Raw genomic sequence first — 17,446 nt, forward strand, 5'->3', positions numbered from 1 at the left:
TAAGTAATGAGATTATGGCTCATTAGTATTATTTATTATTCATGAAACCTAAGAATGAACTTTGACAATAAAAACACAAATAAATACACTTAAAAGGATAAATAGTAAAATTAATGGCAGAAATTTACCTATGCTTATTTTTTTTTTTAAGATTTATTTATTTATTATATGTAAGTACACTGTAGCTGTCTTCAGACACTCCAGAAGAAGGTGCCAGATCTCGTTACGGATGGTTGTGAGCCACCATGTGGTTGCTGGGATTTGAACTCTGGACCTTCGGAAGAGCAGTCGGGTGCTCTTACCCACTGAGCCATCTCACCAGCCCTATGCTTATGTTTTGTCAACTGAATTTCTATTTAGTGTTTGAGAAAATCATACTATGCAAATTCAGCTTCCCTTTAAATAGTTAAAATTAAATCTTTACTTTTATTGGACATTTCACAAATTTGAAAACAGAAGCTTAAAAATGAAAACAACAAAAATATGTTAAGAATATAAACAAACTTGTCCCAAGAGAATTTCAATCTGATATAATCTAGAACTGCAATATTTCACAATTATTATCTTATTTATCACTTTAAACTACAACCATATGCTAAAATTTTGGCAATTTTAATGCTTAGTTTGAAGTAATTTATCTGTTTATTGCTTATTTTTCCAATTAATAATATATTATTATAAAATATTGCATAGCCATGTATAATTTGATATTGGTAATATTAAATACTTATGGAAAGCAAACTTTTTCCTTTTTCATAATTACGTATATGTGTTGTGAATGCATACATGTGCATGTTCTCATGTCTAAGGGTCCACTGTGCATTTTTGTACATGTGGAGACTTAAACAACATCAGCAGCATCTTTGATTGTTCATTACTGTATCATGAAGGAATATTTCTCAGATGAACACAAAGTTCTTGACATTACTCCCTAGGTAGTTACCTTCCCCAAAAGATTCCCTAACACTACTTTCCAGAGCTGTATTTACAAACTGGGTTCCACACCTATTTATCACATACATAGAGTATGGGCGGAATCTGAATTCTGGTCTTTAATTTTGTTGTTTGTGTGACAATCACTTTAACTCCTAGCCTATATCTCTAGCTAGATATCACTTGTTGTGATATCACAGAATTATGATGTAAATCTGAGTTGTGTAAATAAGTAAATAGAGACTCTTTAGAAATATCATGTTATATTAGAGTGTTTGAGAATTTAAAACTACTTGGTGACCAGTATATAATTGACATTGAAATTTCCATTAAATATCTGAAAAAATTATTATTCACAATTTAGAACATGCATACTAGTTTATATATATTATGCTGTCATAATATGTTGTATTTTATTCGCAGAACTACTTTAACATAAGTTATACTATTTCTTTGAGTTCCCATATATTTTTTATGGAAAAAAGTAATATCTTTAGAAATTCTCTATTGGAATATACAGATATAAATATTTGTTGAAATCTTAAAGCTCAGTGTAATTTTAATTTTGTACTTGCTGTCCTGTTTTTCTAAACAAAGGCTCCTGTAGTCAAAGTTGGCCATTATTGATCATTGTATCTCTTCCTCCTCATTGCTGTGCTTAAAGGAATAGATTTTAAAATTGAAATGTAAATATTTTCAAATGTTCACATGATATATTAAAGGTCAGCACATTTCTCTATGATATGTTATAGTTTTTTCAATAAAATATTACATATAATAACTAATTCTGAATAGATATTTCTTTTACATTTTTGATGTAAGTATTATGTCAAGAAGTAACTTTGTGTTTTTACATGATTTACAGATTTACAGCACTGAAGATGAAAATGGCTTATAAAATCCCTAATTACAGCCATTACAAATAAACTTCTATTCTTGTAAAGCTTTCATTCTCTATCACTCTCCCTATGTCTGTCTTTATTTTCACTGTAAAAAAAACACAGGACTGTGGGAAGTATTAAATAATATTTTTCCTTGTCTGAGGTCATGATTCAGTACTGGTTCCAGGCCATTCCTCCAGGAAATGGTTTTGACTAGGCAGTTCCCTAGCAACAAAGGTCATGATCGCTCCAAAGGAGGCATCAGGGATGTGCCTCAGGAAACTCTGATATTACAGCCCCTGAACTGCCTGTGAGAGTAACACTTGCAACAATGCCTGTGACCTTATTTTCATCTTTTGCTGTTTCTTTGCAGTCATCACAACTACTTTTATACTGAGTAGTCACCTAAGCCAGGAGATGCTGAGATGATATTTTTCACTGAGCTAAAAATAATCAGAACAAAATTCAAGAGAAATGCTAGTACACTCTACATGCTCACTACTCTCAAAAAAAGTCTTATTGTCGTTCGTGGTCTTATTAGATTTAAATCGAGATAATTAGCCTGATCATATATTCAAATATATTTTAGGTAATGTTTGGTTTGTATATCTTATAATGGAAAAATAAAAACATTGCTTTAAGAACACTAAAAAGATTAATTTTAAAGCATGTATATGGAAATTTAATGTATATTTAATTTCTCACATATCTACTTGCTTTGGATTATAAATATGCCAGGCTTCAAGTCTGCAATAATTTAACCAATTACTTTATCTACTTTGGAAGATAATTTGAATATAATCAAAATGTAGCTTTTACTTTAGTTTTATCCAACATACTTGGTTACTTGTAAGCTGTGTTTCAGTTGTATGCATTAGTGACATAAATGCCATCGTGGTAACTCACAGATGAGTAATTGGACCTCAGCTCATCAGCCCACTTTTGCTTAAAACTGACGGCCATTAGCATATTAGAAGAATTAGAGACATTTTCCTGACCAATACTTTGTTCCAAACAAGAAAATGGTGGTTACAAGTACAGGACCTTCTCTAGGCATGTATTGATATTATATATTATTGCATTCATTCTTTCCTGAATATTTTTCTATGGGTAGTAAAAATCTCCCACATATGAAACAAAAGGGTTCTACAGTCATGCTAATGCTGTTGAGCCATGACAGTAACCTCAGAGCTGATTACTTCTGAAATTCTTTCAATGGAGAACTTATATTCAAGTATTAATATTTTTCATATGATCTTCCTATTCCTGAAAACTACTTCTGTGTTATTGAATTAATACAATAATTTGTTTTACAAGTAATCCTATTCTTAATATTTTATGTCCATCAACTTATTGTTTTTGAGTAGGTGATCATTATTGACAATTTTCTATTTCTTTTGTCACACACAAGTCTACATAGGAGATCAGAGACAGCTATTAGTGTAACTAGTACATTAAAATGTTTCCTTGTAGTTATTCTCCACCTCACAGCTGTTGGCATTCACCAAATTCTTTCCTAAATATGTTGGATTATTTAGAGGTATTCTTGGTGTCTACCTATGTGATGATAGTAATGATCACCTCTCAGAGTTTAATCACTGCATCGCCATTCTTTTCTAACAAGTACAAGACATAATGATATCAGAAATCATAAGTGAAAAATTAATATTGCAAAACATTGTCTAAGGAATATTAATTATATGGAAGTTTTGCAGACTCATTTTAGATGACTGAACCTCACAAATGTTTTCTGCATTTCAATTGTATTTTCAGTATATGTAATTTTAATTTTGATAATTATTTTTATTTGATAACCACTTTGATTGGATAATCTATTAGGTGACTTTCTCTGGGAAAGACTAATTTTCCATTTCTCAGTATTTTGTAATATCTCTGTTGCTCTTTATATAGATGTAGGGTTTTGTGATAGTTTCACTGTTCACATTGTCATGTCAACTGTTGTTATCCTTATGCAGGAATTGTTTAGAAATCTATATTTTTGAGATCTTTGTAGATGTAGCTTCCCTGTTATGTATAAAAGAAACTAACTTGGAAATTAGGTGATGTTTAAATATCCAGCTTATTTGATGTTTTATGTAAAATAGTACTTTTAAAAATAAAATTAGTATAATTAAAAGAGGTAGTTAGCTTCATTAATTTTTTCAATCCATAATCAAGAGTAGGCTTCAGAAATAAATCAATTAATTTTAATTTAAACATTAGCATTAAATTAATATTAATATTTAACATAAACTTAATTGTAGTCAATTAGCAGTTGTCCTAGAATATAATTGTATATGGAATAAGGACAGATTGAAATTCTATACATTTAAATATTTGTTAATCTCTATTAATCCTCATAGTTATGACAACCATTCTTTGTTGTTATTGGAAGTCAAGAAAGTTGGCTTTTCTGCTGTGGATGCTATGACTTTTACTAAAGGAAAATGAAAAAAAATGTTCTTTTCATTTCTTCAGTTTTAAATTGTCAGGTCTTAGGTGAAGGTCAGTTTGCTGATTTAAGACAGTAGACACAATTTGACAACTATAATTATAAAGTGTACTTTAGTAACTTTAACAGCTTGGCATAAGGTGGAGGAACAAGGACAAAGGTCTATGTCATTCATAAACATTATTCAAAGCCCTACCCTGACTTTTATTGATTTCTTACATAGAACATCTGGTATAAACAGGGCAATATTAGATCCACATGTGAAACAAATATTATTTGAAACTTTAGCTTTGTAAATGCAAATGCATAGTGCAAAAAAGTTCTTAGACCTTTAAAAGTGCAACTAGCCCCCACAGATCAATGGATTAGAACTACTGCTGGTACTGATCCTAATGACTATATAATTGGGCAAGCAATATCCAATAATCCTAGATATCAAAATGTCCTTTGTTTTGGTTGTAGGAGACAAGGTTATCTGAGAAGTGATTGAAGGCAAAGTATTCTTCAAGACTTCTCTAGAAAAACTCAGCATTCCAGTATTTTTAGAAAGTGTGGTAAGGGTAGTTATTGAACTAATGAATGAAGATCATGAAGAGATGTCGAGGTAATACTTTACTGATGTGAAACTCCATACAAAATAATTCTGTAAATTCAGGAAACTCTCAAAAGGGGTTGGTTCACTTGTACTGTAGCAACAAACAACAGTAGCCAAGTATTTTTTTTAAAACAGCTTATGATTTTATTAAAAAACAAACAAACAATATTTCAGAATGTAATAAAGACAAAAAGAAAAAAAAGCAGTTATAGGTGAAATAGCTTTTTTTAAGGCATTATTTTATTAGATATTTTCCTCATTTACATTTCAAATGTTATCCACAAAGCCCCCGCCCCCATACCCTCCCCTGCCCTGTTCCCCAACCAACCCACTCCTGCTTCCTGGCCCTGGCATTCCCCTATACTGGGGCATATTATCTTGTTTTCTTCATTTACATTTCAAATGCTATCCCCTTTCCTTGTTTCCTCTCTAAAAATCTCCTATAATCTTCCCCTTCCCCCTGCTCCTCAACCCACCTACTCCCACTTCTTGGCCCTGGCATTCCCCTATACTGAGGCATAGAATCTTCACAAGACCAAGGGCCTCTCCTCCCATTATTGGTGGACTAGGTCATCCTCTGCTACATATGCAGTTAGAAATACGAGCTATGGGGGTACTGGTTAGTTCATATTGTTGTTCCTCCTATAGAACTGTAGACCCCTTCAGCTCCTTTGGTACTTTCTCTAGTTCCTTTATTAGGGAACCTGTGTTTCATCCAATAGATGACTGTAAGCATCCACTTCTATATTTGCCAGGCACTGAGTAGCCAAGTATTTTCTGTCAAAGATCCACAGTGCAAATAGAGAAAATTAATAGAAGACACAGTGCATACTACAAAAGAGAACACTGCCCCAGACTTATATCACACTATTGCTAAAAATCCAGTGTTATAAAATACCCATTGGAGTTAATGGACCTTTACTCCCAAAGACAGTAGAATGGTTTTAGGAAGCAGTAGCTGAACATTTCAAGGCCTCATTGTGCATCCAGGAATTATGGATGAAAACTTAGAGAGATTGAAATTATGATTTATATAAAGAAAAATACACAATTTAATGTGGGGAGACATGATTACTGAACTTCTACTGCATTTATATGTGAAAGGCAAAGCAGTCTCAATTGAAAGAACAGGAGTACTGTAAGATAGAGGTTTTATTGGTTTGTTTGTTTTGGGTATCCTTGTTGTTTGGTTGATTTTTGTTTATTTTGTTTTTGGTATACTGTTATCAATGACTAAAGTCCAAAATTAAAATAGAATGAAATTAAAATGGAAAGTTTGATGGAAAGTAAAATGGAAAGAGCTGATGCATGTATAATCTCACCAGAATCATGAAATAGACATTGGCCTCTTCATAAGGTATCTAAACAGTTTATAGGAATTAGAACATTATCCTAAGCATGGCAAAGTATAAGACAAATTAAATGTGTGCAACCAGAAGGTCAAATTGGAGGGTTAAAGTCTAATGTTGCAGACATAGCTATGAATCTATGCGGCAGTGACATTCTACAAGAACCAGACAATAGATACATATTTGACTTTGTATATTGACATCTTATATAATATGGCTTTATTTTTTCTATGTTTAAAGGGGTGAGTAGCCCAGCTTGATAGCATAGAGTCAGGCATGTAATATGAGTGCGTCAGTGTCCAGTATTTGTCTGCATTCATAAAGATTTAATTGTACCTGATAAACAGAAAGGAGGAATAAGATTAGCTGATAAATACTGAAAAACTGCTGAATTAGATCAACCTTTATACTTTAAGGATGCTTCAGAAAGGAATTGAGGAATTTTGTTTATTTTTTTCTAAAATTTCACAGATGATGAAAAACTATGGATTTCATCAAAATATATAAATATCTATGTAAAAGACGTTTCCATATAAAAGATACGACTCAAGAAAGAAAGCCACACAGGAAGAAGACAACTCAGAGGATGCAGAAAGTGATTCCCCCATGCATGGGGACAGCTCAACAAACCATTTTGTTCAATTTAAACTGTAAAATTTTTAGCTTAAACAGAAAGGGAAAAGATGTAATGGAATTTTAATATATCAACATGGCTGCTATGTCAAGGGATCATATACAAAGGCCTTCTAGGTCTGTGTAATCTGGCACCTGACACACCTTTAATCTCAAGTAGTGGCATCTAATTGAGGGGCAGACAAAGTGATGAATCAGAGAAAAATTTGACAGAATGAGTCAGAGATAAGATCTGCCTAACTCTCAATAGTACAGCACAGGGAAGCTATTTAAGAGCAGTATAAAGAGATAGAGAGTCAGTTCTGTTCAGGGTTCAGTTCAGTTGAGAGGAGTTTAGTTCTGTCAGTTGTGGGTCAGTGCAATGAACGCAGTGCAGTGGAATTGAGTTTGTTCATGAGTTAGTATAGTTCAGTTTGTGAAATTCAGGGGCAGTTTTTCCAAGCAGAACAATTAGTAAGAATCAGAAAGAAGCCTGTTTGAATCAGTCATCTTCTAGAAATATTCAAGGAGAACAGAGGAATTGAACCAGCCAGCCAGAGTTCAGAAAGACCTAGGAAGTGTGAGCTTATTCATCAGTAAGCCAAGAAGACAACAACGATGTCTGTCAAATAAAAGTTACATTTATAAGAGGTGTAGACAAGTAAATATTTCTTAGAAATTTGATTCAAGTAGAAATATGATATTGTTTTTATCTGCAAGAGAATATGAATGATAATTTCATTTAGGTTCCATTATTCCATGTAGATATCACCATTTATAAATACTTATTTATTCTTATTTATATTTACTTACAAGGTTTCCTTATATTCAAGTAATAAATTGATAATAATAATCAGTAATAGTAAAATATTAATGTACCATCAATACAAAGAATATGCTAAATGTCTTCAGTGTAAAGACATCTGCACACTTGTAAAAAGAAAAACATTATTCTTAGTAGAATGATGAGAACTTCAGGGGAAATTATCCAAATTTTTACCTAGCTTTTACTTCATATTTCATGAAACACATAAACAGAAATATGAAATATAAATATAAAAAAGATATATAAAGAACTAACTTCCATTTGATGTGTCACAAACTGCAATATATTTTCAGAATGCACTGAGATGTATATTCATATGTTTTCATGATTCATTAAACACAAGTTATGTGATGGACAATTTAAAGAAAAGAGTCAGGCAGCTACAAAATGCAAAAAAGTCAAAGAGGAACCTTGTATTCCAACAAGGAAGATATTAAAGCATCTCAATTTTTAACTATAAGCACTAGAATGACTTTTATTTTGACAGCCCAAGGTTTTGTTAGCATGAGCAAGTTCCATGGGATTAGAGAGAAGAAAGACCTATTTGTCTGTAGAATAAAAAGTACTATGGATCACTGGTGATTTGCAATCACTGATCACATAAGCCTTAGTAACTGAAGGTCAAAAGGACAAAGCACTCTCTAGTGAAATTTCAAGTTGCATTGACTAATTTACTTGTCCTCCAACAAAGATAATTAACATTTGAGATAAAGAGAGGTAGCTGAACAAAAACATGTCTGAATCAGTATCTTGGGAAATGCTTGCATGATAATAAATGAATCCTGTAATTGTGACCATCTTAATTATATGAAATAAGTATATTAAATTTTAGAACAAGGTATTTATGTGTAACTAAATTATTTGAAACATCAGCCAGAATTAGTTAAAGAATCTGACAGGCATATTGGATACATTTTATGAAATCTGCCACCATATCTCCACATTCCTCAGACATATGCACTAAAATAAAGAACTTTGAGTCAAACCTATTAAAATACTTTATTGGCATTTATTTTCTCTGAATCACTCAGAACGTCTCTTGTACATCTTTGTACATCTCTTGTCATATATTCTTAAATGTGTTAAGCAATGACAGCTATTTCTTTGTCTTGAACTTTGGTGTTTTCAACTTGAAAATGTTAATATTAAGATCTCTGAAAGCATTTTTTCTCTTTTGCTTAATATTGTGACAAGTACTGATAGTGATACATTTAATGCACATATTTCAGATGTTAGGCATCATTTATAATAAGAAAAAACTTTCAAATCAAACTATCAATTAGTGTTATTGAATGTTAATAAATATGCATGCTTGCTACTATTAGTTTTTTTATACCCTCTGAGCACATCTGAGTGGATACTTCGTACCAAAGCTATAGACAGTTTTTCAATAACTTTTAAGATACTTTAGGGCTGCAACGGTATTTTTTTAACTACAGCACTTCTGTTGCAGTTTGATATTCTTCTGGTATTTTATTGGTTGATGATACATTATCAGTCAGTAAGAATGTTTATTACATACTGAAGTGAAAATTTTCTCAATCAGGAATACAATAGACAGAGGACTACTTATATCTTCTTGTATAAATTTCCTCCCAGATTAAAATCTTCCATCTTAAAGAGAAGTTCTCTAGTGCACAGAGTGTCTAAAGGGAATTTTGAAGCAATAAGATGCTCTTGAGAGATGTTAAGCAATTCTAGCATATGTAGTCAGTAAGGACTGCTGAGAATCACTCAGAGAGCCTGGAAGAATATCAGACCAGTGGAGCTGCCTGGAAAATACAGAAGCAAAATTTTCTGCCCAAAACAAAAAAACAAAAAACAAAAAAACAAAAAACAACAACAACATAAAAACACAAAACAAAACAAACAAAAAAAAAAACAACAAAAAAAAAAAACAAAGCAAGAAACAAAAAAACACTGTTCAGTTACCTTAAATTTGTGTGGTGCACTACACGTTAAACGATTTAGTGAACCATCACCCATTCTGGGGTGTGTGATGAGAAAACTTTTTTTGAATAGTTTCTGCCGTATAAAAAGTATCTCATTCATATGTCTTTAAATTACATCAATAAAACCCATTGGTCACTTCAACCTCAGCCATCAGGATGCTCAATGACCTTTGCTGTAGCTGCACTTAAGCCTAGCCTTGTAGAATTTTCCTACACCTAACCTCAAACCCTAGGTCTACCTGTGATTTCCAGTACACTCACCGATATTCACATCAGTTACATGAGGCAAGTGAGGAATCTCATGTTCCTCAGTTACTTACTTGGATAGTATAGACATTTTTTTAATATATATATTTTTTACTTAAGGTTGAATTACACACTTTGAGGGTATGATTTGGTTCTGAGCCCCAAAACATTGATGTTACTTTGTAATCATGCAGCAGATTAAATGGTTTTTCTAGTGCCATTCATATCCTGGCAGGTATAAAGAACAAAGCTGGGTCTCATAAGTAAATCTACTATTATACCATCCAGAAAAATAAGCCAACTTAAAAAGAACTGTGAATCTCTACTCTAGAGGAACTTGGTCCTGGCATTGTATAAATGCCTCTTGATGAGTTTTTTTTGTTTTTTTTGTTTTTTGTTTTTTTTGTTTTTTTAATTACTGGAAGTAATGAATCGCCTGGAAATATTTGATACAAAATTTTCTTTGAGCATCAAACCATGTAGTAGTATCATGGGATTTTAAAAAGAAAATTGAGTTTGAAGAAATCATAAAAACAGTTAATTGTGTCACCATGTTGAATTTTAGTGATATCCTTACTTTGACTGGTAATCAGTTACCTATTTGGCATGAGAAGATATTTCCTCAAATCTGCTCAAGAATAGTTCTGCACAACAAGAGTGTTCTTTAATTTCAGTGCAATATTTTAAAATTATTTGTTAGGCTACAGTGGGATATGTTATTTTGGTCCAAAAAGTGACAATTTGTCATAATAGGGTTATTAAATGAATCTTAAAAGATAAAATTTCCCAGATGTAGAAAAATGAGTGTTAAACATTAAAATCCATTATAAATTGTAAGTTACTACCATGAAAACAATCATAAGAGGAATTTAATCTCATGGAAGACTAATGAAGCCTTCTAATTTCAGTTGTAAGTTAGATTTCTAGATCAAAGTTTGTGTTGGCATTTGGGAATTGAAATGAATGGCTCAAATGTAACACCAGTGAGCAGAAATATGGATGAATAATGTCCAGAAGACTAGACTAAGAGATAAAGCTCCTGAATACTAATTAATTTTAATGGTGTAGCTGAGTGACAGAATTGAACATTATCAAGTAACTCAAATGCTGACCTACCACTCATTGACCTCAATCCAACTGTGCCATAAAGAACCTTATTTTCAGAAAATATGTTTGTTATTCCATTAGACGTACTCAACACCTATTAGTTTAGACATCATTGATGCATCAGTTGTGTTGCTTGGCTTTCTGACACTATACATTTTCTTAGTAGTTAGGTACATTTATTAAATTGAATGTTCATTCAGCCATTTTCCTTTAATCGGGATAAATCAATATTACTGAGGCTACAGTGCTACATATTTTAAGTATTATCTATGTTTATGAAAAAGAGAATGAACAGAGAAATTGAAACAGCTATATTCAGAACAAATACATAAATTGTGATCTTAGAGTAAATATTGTGTGCTTTGAAGCAGCATGATTTAATATAACAGGAATATCAAGATCAATAGAAAATTACATATTTGATTGGTTTGGTTATCTTTGAGTTTAATCTTTTTTGAGTCTACACAGTTTTATCAAATATAGATGTAACACATGCACATGTTACATATTACATGATATTGTATATTATATGTTATGTCATATTATATCATATATTATGACTTACTAAAACTGAATGTTATACATATGCAATGATTAGTTTAAATGGTCAACTTAGTACAAACTAACAACTGGAAAGGGAGTATCAGTCAGCTTGTCTGGGGAGGATTGTCTTAATTTAGTTGCCTTGGGAAGACCCAGCTTTCTCTAGGCATCTCTTTTCCCTAGGCAGGGGTTCCTGAACTGTCTTGAGACGAAGGACTTGAACAAACAAACATGAAAACACGAGTGTATTTATATCTTTCTGCTGTGCCCTGTACATATTATGTGACTAACCGCTTACATTTCTTGCCTGTATTTCTTGCAACTGTAAACTGTCAACCAGAACTATGAGTTAAAATAAAAACCTTTCACCCTAGCTGCTTTTTGTCAGGAGATTTTTACAGCATCAGAGGTAAAGCTACAACAACAGAAAATTCCTTTTTTTTAACGCCTTCAGTATCATTGAAAATAGTCTTAGATAAATTATAATATCTAAATATATCAACCAAAGTGTATAATCATGACATTAAGAAGGATGAAACAGAAGAACCAGAAGCTCAAAACCAACAAAAAATATACAACAGAAAATGAAAAAACAACAAAAATCCCACATCATATTTGCTATGCTTAACTGTATTGATATTATAGTGCAAATGTACACAATATTGTAAAGATGTCCTATACATAACCATTTTATAAAGTAAATGATTTTTAAATGTTTTTATTTTTTACCATGATAATTTTCATCATTTGCTTAAAATTATACCAATATTTACTCCATACAGAAGATATAATTTTCCTTATGATTGATTTATTGAAAGGGCCTGTGCTTATTTACCAGGATAAGGTCACCTCATATGTCTTTGAAGAATGAACCCAGGCTTCGGTTGGAAAGGCCACAGCAAGACTGAGACTGTAACAATTTTATTGAGAGCAATCAGATTTTTTATAACTGTATCAGAAATAGAATATAATGGCAATGACCAGAATCAATACAGTTGTAGCTATCAGGATACAATGACATTTGCGAGTTATACAGATTGCACAAGATTAATATCTAAGACCAATTGTCCTGTTAAGCTCTCATGCTTCCTTGACAACCATAGAGAAAAACACAGATTAGACTGACGTTTTCACTGCAGGAGGGAGTGCATATGTTTCTCAGTAATTAGAAGACCTATTGTGCCCCAGGAGCCATAGAAACTACCCTGAAAAACCTATGACATGTCTGTCTTTCATGGCAGCTAGGTCAAGCCAACCTCATAGTTTCCTGCAATTTATGATGACGTATGTATGCAGTCAAACATCGCACTGAGCACGGTGACCCCATTCAAGGCAATAAATTAAGATTTTCAAATTTATTCACATAAAGCCATTCATACTAATCTTTTTACTATTTATAAATGATCATTTGTAAAGGGGTTGAAAGAATAAATACAACTATTATTTTTTATTTTTATTTAATTTTTATTAGATATTTTCTTCATTTACATTTCAAATGCTATCCCAAAAGTCCCCTATACCCTCCCCCAATTTTGCTACCCAACTCACTGTCTTCTGCATCCTGGTCCTGGTATTCCCCTGTACTGGGGCATATAATCTTCACAAGACCAAGAGCCTCTCCTCCCAATGATGGCAGACTAGGCCATCTTCTGCTACATATGGAGCTAGAGACATGAGCTCTGGGGATACTGATTAGTTCATATTATTGTTCCCTTTATAGGGTTGCGGAGCCCTTCAGCTCCTTGGGTACTTTCTCTAGCTCCTCCATTGGGGGCCCTGTGTTCCATCCAATAGATGACTGTGGGCATCCACTTCTGTATTTGCCAGGCACTTGCATAGCCTCACAAGAGATATCAGGGTTCTGTCAGCAAAATTTGTTGGCATACACAATAGTGTCTGGATTTGGTTGCTGTTTTTGGATGGATCCCTGGGTGGGCCAGTCTCTGGATGGTTCTTCCGTCTTTTTGGTTCTTCAGAAAATTGGACATAGTACTAGCAGAGTATCCAGCAATACCTCTCATGGACACATACCCAGAACATGTTCCAACTTGTAATAAGGACACATGCTCCACTATGTTCATAGCAGCCTTATTTATAATAGCCAGAAGCTGGAAAGAACCCAGATGTTCCTCAACAGAAGAATGGATACAGAAAATGTGGTACATTTACACAATGGAGTACAACTCAGCTATTAAAAACAATAAATTTATGAAATTCTTAGGCAAATGGATGGACCTGGAGGGCATCATCCTGAGTGAGGTAATCCAATCACAAAAGAACACACATGCTATGCACTCACTGATAAGTGGATATTAGCTCAGAAACTTAGAATACCAAGATACAATTTGCAAAACACATGAAACTCGAGAAGAAGGAAGACCAAAGTGTGGATTCTTCGGTCCCACTTAGAATGGGGAACAAAATACCCATGGAGGGAGTTAGAGAGACAAAGTTTGGAGCTGAGATGGAAGGAAATACAACTATTTTTGTATGCCAGGAATAGAGATATATGATGTGAATGTAGGCAGAACTGGTTACAGCTAAAATACTTCTTTTAATAAAGTTATGCTGAGATGAAGAAGACTATTAAGACATATATTTTAAAAATCATAACATAAATAAGTATAGTTTTATATGACCAAAATATTATTAAAATCACTCATATATTTTTTTTATTTTTAAAAATGGGCATTAAATACCATATGTGAATTTTAAATTAGTAAGCATTAATAAAAGCTAATATACAAAGAAACAACCTAAAACATTTTATTGCAAGTGTCATAAAAATATGTATTTGGCCTTTGAATATTCTAAAACTATAACTAATATATTGTTGACTCATATAATAAAAATCGCCAATTTAAGGATGAATTACTTATTTTTATTATCTAAGATGTATTGAAATAGGTATGCAATTTGTCAGCTGAAACAATAGTATCAGATCACAAAGAGAACTGAGAAGAGAAAGCATTTTATTTCAGTGAAATACTTTAATCGGGTTAATATTCCTCTAGCAATTTATCTAAAAGCAAAGAGAAGTGTCTGCTTTGATGAACACATGCAAATTTTTTCTTTTCAGAAACGATATTGTTTTAAACAATATTCAAGTAACAGAAAAGCTAATCAGTTCTTCCCATTGTCTTTTGTATTCAAGAAATACATCATTCAGCTGGCCTTACCATTAATAACAATGCGCTTTAACATTTACCCTCTGACACAACACTATTAATTTTTAATTCATAATTACTAGAGACATTTATTTTGCATTGTGAAAACCAATTGAAATTACACTTGCTCAAATGCACACATTTGTTCTTCACCTACTAGTATATTAATCTCATTTCCACCACTTACTAATAAATTTGAGAAAGGATTAACCAATGTATTTACATTTTATGATCTATTGAAGAAGAATTATGTGAGCATGTATTTCTTCTCTGGTTGAAATTGAAAATATTGTCCAAAAACCTACCTAGGTATTGTTTGAGTTCCCTTTGTCTTTTTTCCCTTATCAACTCTGCTGAGCATGCCAATTCATGTTTCAATGTTAATATCTGCCTTTCTCTTTAAGCACTTAAAGCAAAACTTGAGACTTCTGTACTTTTTATGGGACAGGAAGTTTGTGAGGAAAATTAGCCACCATGAGTAGCCCTTATGTGTCCAAAAGCATTTAATACTTAAAGCTTCTAGCATTCTGATGACTATGTGAATTTTACACTTGTTACAATATAAACTCAGTTGAAATATTTTGTATTTCATAGTGAAAGATGGCTCACTAAAAATTCACATTTCCATTGCCTTCTCTCTCCTGTCCAAAATAATCTAAACACATGTGATTTTTTTTTCTAATATTAACATCTGCAGGATGACTTCATTCTCAAGAATTGTTTGTGGATCAACAGATCTCCAGTATAAGATCCTGACACTTAAACCAGAAAACCATTGTTATTGATAGATTGAGAGTTGAACATTCATGACATCTGTTCACAGAGAGCATTGGGATGACAGGATATAACAGCAGAGACCACTCTGTCTTACATACCAACTCCAGAAAAATACACAGAACTTTAAAAGTCAAATGAACATAAAAATATGTCATGATACCCTGATTGTCTTATGAGTTAAAAACTCAACCAGACACAACTATAAGTCAATGCTGGGTGTTCACTGTGCCCACAGTCTCTCACCACATAGCTTCTTACATACACAGATATTTTTCATAGTCCCTGACCATGAAAATATAACATGTATTGATAATTCATCTATTATTTTAAAAAAACAGATTATTTTGTTAACCTGTGCAGTAAAACCTTTGCTTAGTAGAAGGGCAATTTATCAAGGGATGTATTGGAAGTCCTTGAACTGTATCTCTCAGTCCAAGTAGCATAGAAATTCGTGAACAATATGGCTTCTCTAATGGAAAACACAGAACAATAATGGTTTCCACTACTTAAGTGCTATAGACATGTTTTACTTGATTTTGATTTTGCATAATTTATTACTTGTATCCTAACAAATTATAAGGCAAGTGTCTACACAGTTGGATTAGTTAGTAATGTACTTGCTTAGAAAGCCTAAGGACATGAACTAGATCTTAGAATCAACTTAAAAACAGGGAGGGGAATAATGACTGTACTGTAGAAAAAGATTAAACATAATATTTTTAAAAGCAGGCGATTGTGCTGGGCAGTGGTGGTACACACCTTTAATCCCAGCACTCAGGAGGCAGAGGCAGGATGATTTCTGAGTTTGAGGCCAGCCTGGTCTACAAATGAGTTCCAAGAGAGCCAGGACTATTCAGAGAAACCCTGTCTCAAAAAAAAAAGCAAAAACAAAAACCAACCACACAAAAAAGCAAGAGGTTTCTGGGTATTACCAGTTGAGCTCTAGGTTTATTAAGAGATTATGTCATAAAAAAATAAGCTGGAGAGTTATGACAAAGGATACACAAAGTCATCACTTACCCTACACATGGACATTCACAAAAGTGCATGTGTACATGCACACACAACCACAACCACATACACACACACAAACATACACACACACATACACACACACACATACACACACACACATACACACACATACACACACACACACACACACACACACGGACACGGACACACACATGCACATGCACAAGTACTGAGTAGTGAAAAAAAGCAAAGAGGGAGGAAGGGATTAAGAGAGAAATGAAGATAATATTTAAGACTACAATGAGGTAAAACTTTGTATCAGTTAAAAAGAATTGCTGTTATTTTTACACAATAATACACAAACAGTAATGATAGTCAAATATTGGACAGGATTTGCCAAGTTAAAATGTATGTATACTACATTTAGCAATGCAAAAGAGAGCACAAATTTACTTATTTGATGTGATAATCAGAATAAATGATCTTTAAAATGTGAAATATAAAATTAACACTTTTAGCTCTTCCTTTTCTGTGCATTCGTACAAAGCAATTGAAATTGAGATATTTCATTTAATACGAAGATCCTTCCCATTTTTTAAAATATTTTTTAAGTTAGGTATTTTCTTCATTTACATTTTCAGTGCTATACCAAAATTCACCCATACCCTCCCACCCACCTCCCTACCCACCCACTCCCACTTCTTGGCTCTCTCATTCCCCAGTACTGAGGCATATATAGTTTGCATGACCAGTGGGCCACTCTTTCCACTAATGCGGGACTACGGCATCTTCTGATATATATATATATACAGCTAGAGACACGAGCTCCGGGGGTACTGGTAAGTTCATATTGTTGTTCCACCTATAGGGTTACAGACCACTTTAGCTCCTTGGGTACTGTCTCTAGCTCCTCCATTGGGTGCCCTGAGATCCATCCAATAGCTGACTGTGAGCATCCACTTCTGTGTTTGCTAGGCCCTGGTATAGTCTCGCAAGAGACAGCTATATCAGGGTTCTTTCAGCAAAATCTT

General features: G+C 33.0%; 1 pseudogene; it reads left to right on the top strand.

The window, feature by feature from the left end:
- Nucleotides 1-4,862: 4,862 nt before the first annotated feature.
- The window catches only part of LOC110311327, a 103,817-nt pseudogene continuing 91,233 nt past the window's right edge, over nt 4,863-17,446 (top strand).

This window comes from Mus caroli, chromosome 16 (genome assembly GCF_900094665.2).
Source record: "Mus caroli chromosome 16, CAROLI_EIJ_v1.1, whole genome shotgun sequence".
Lineage (NCBI taxonomy): Eukaryota > Metazoa > Chordata > Mammalia > Rodentia > Muridae > Mus > Mus caroli.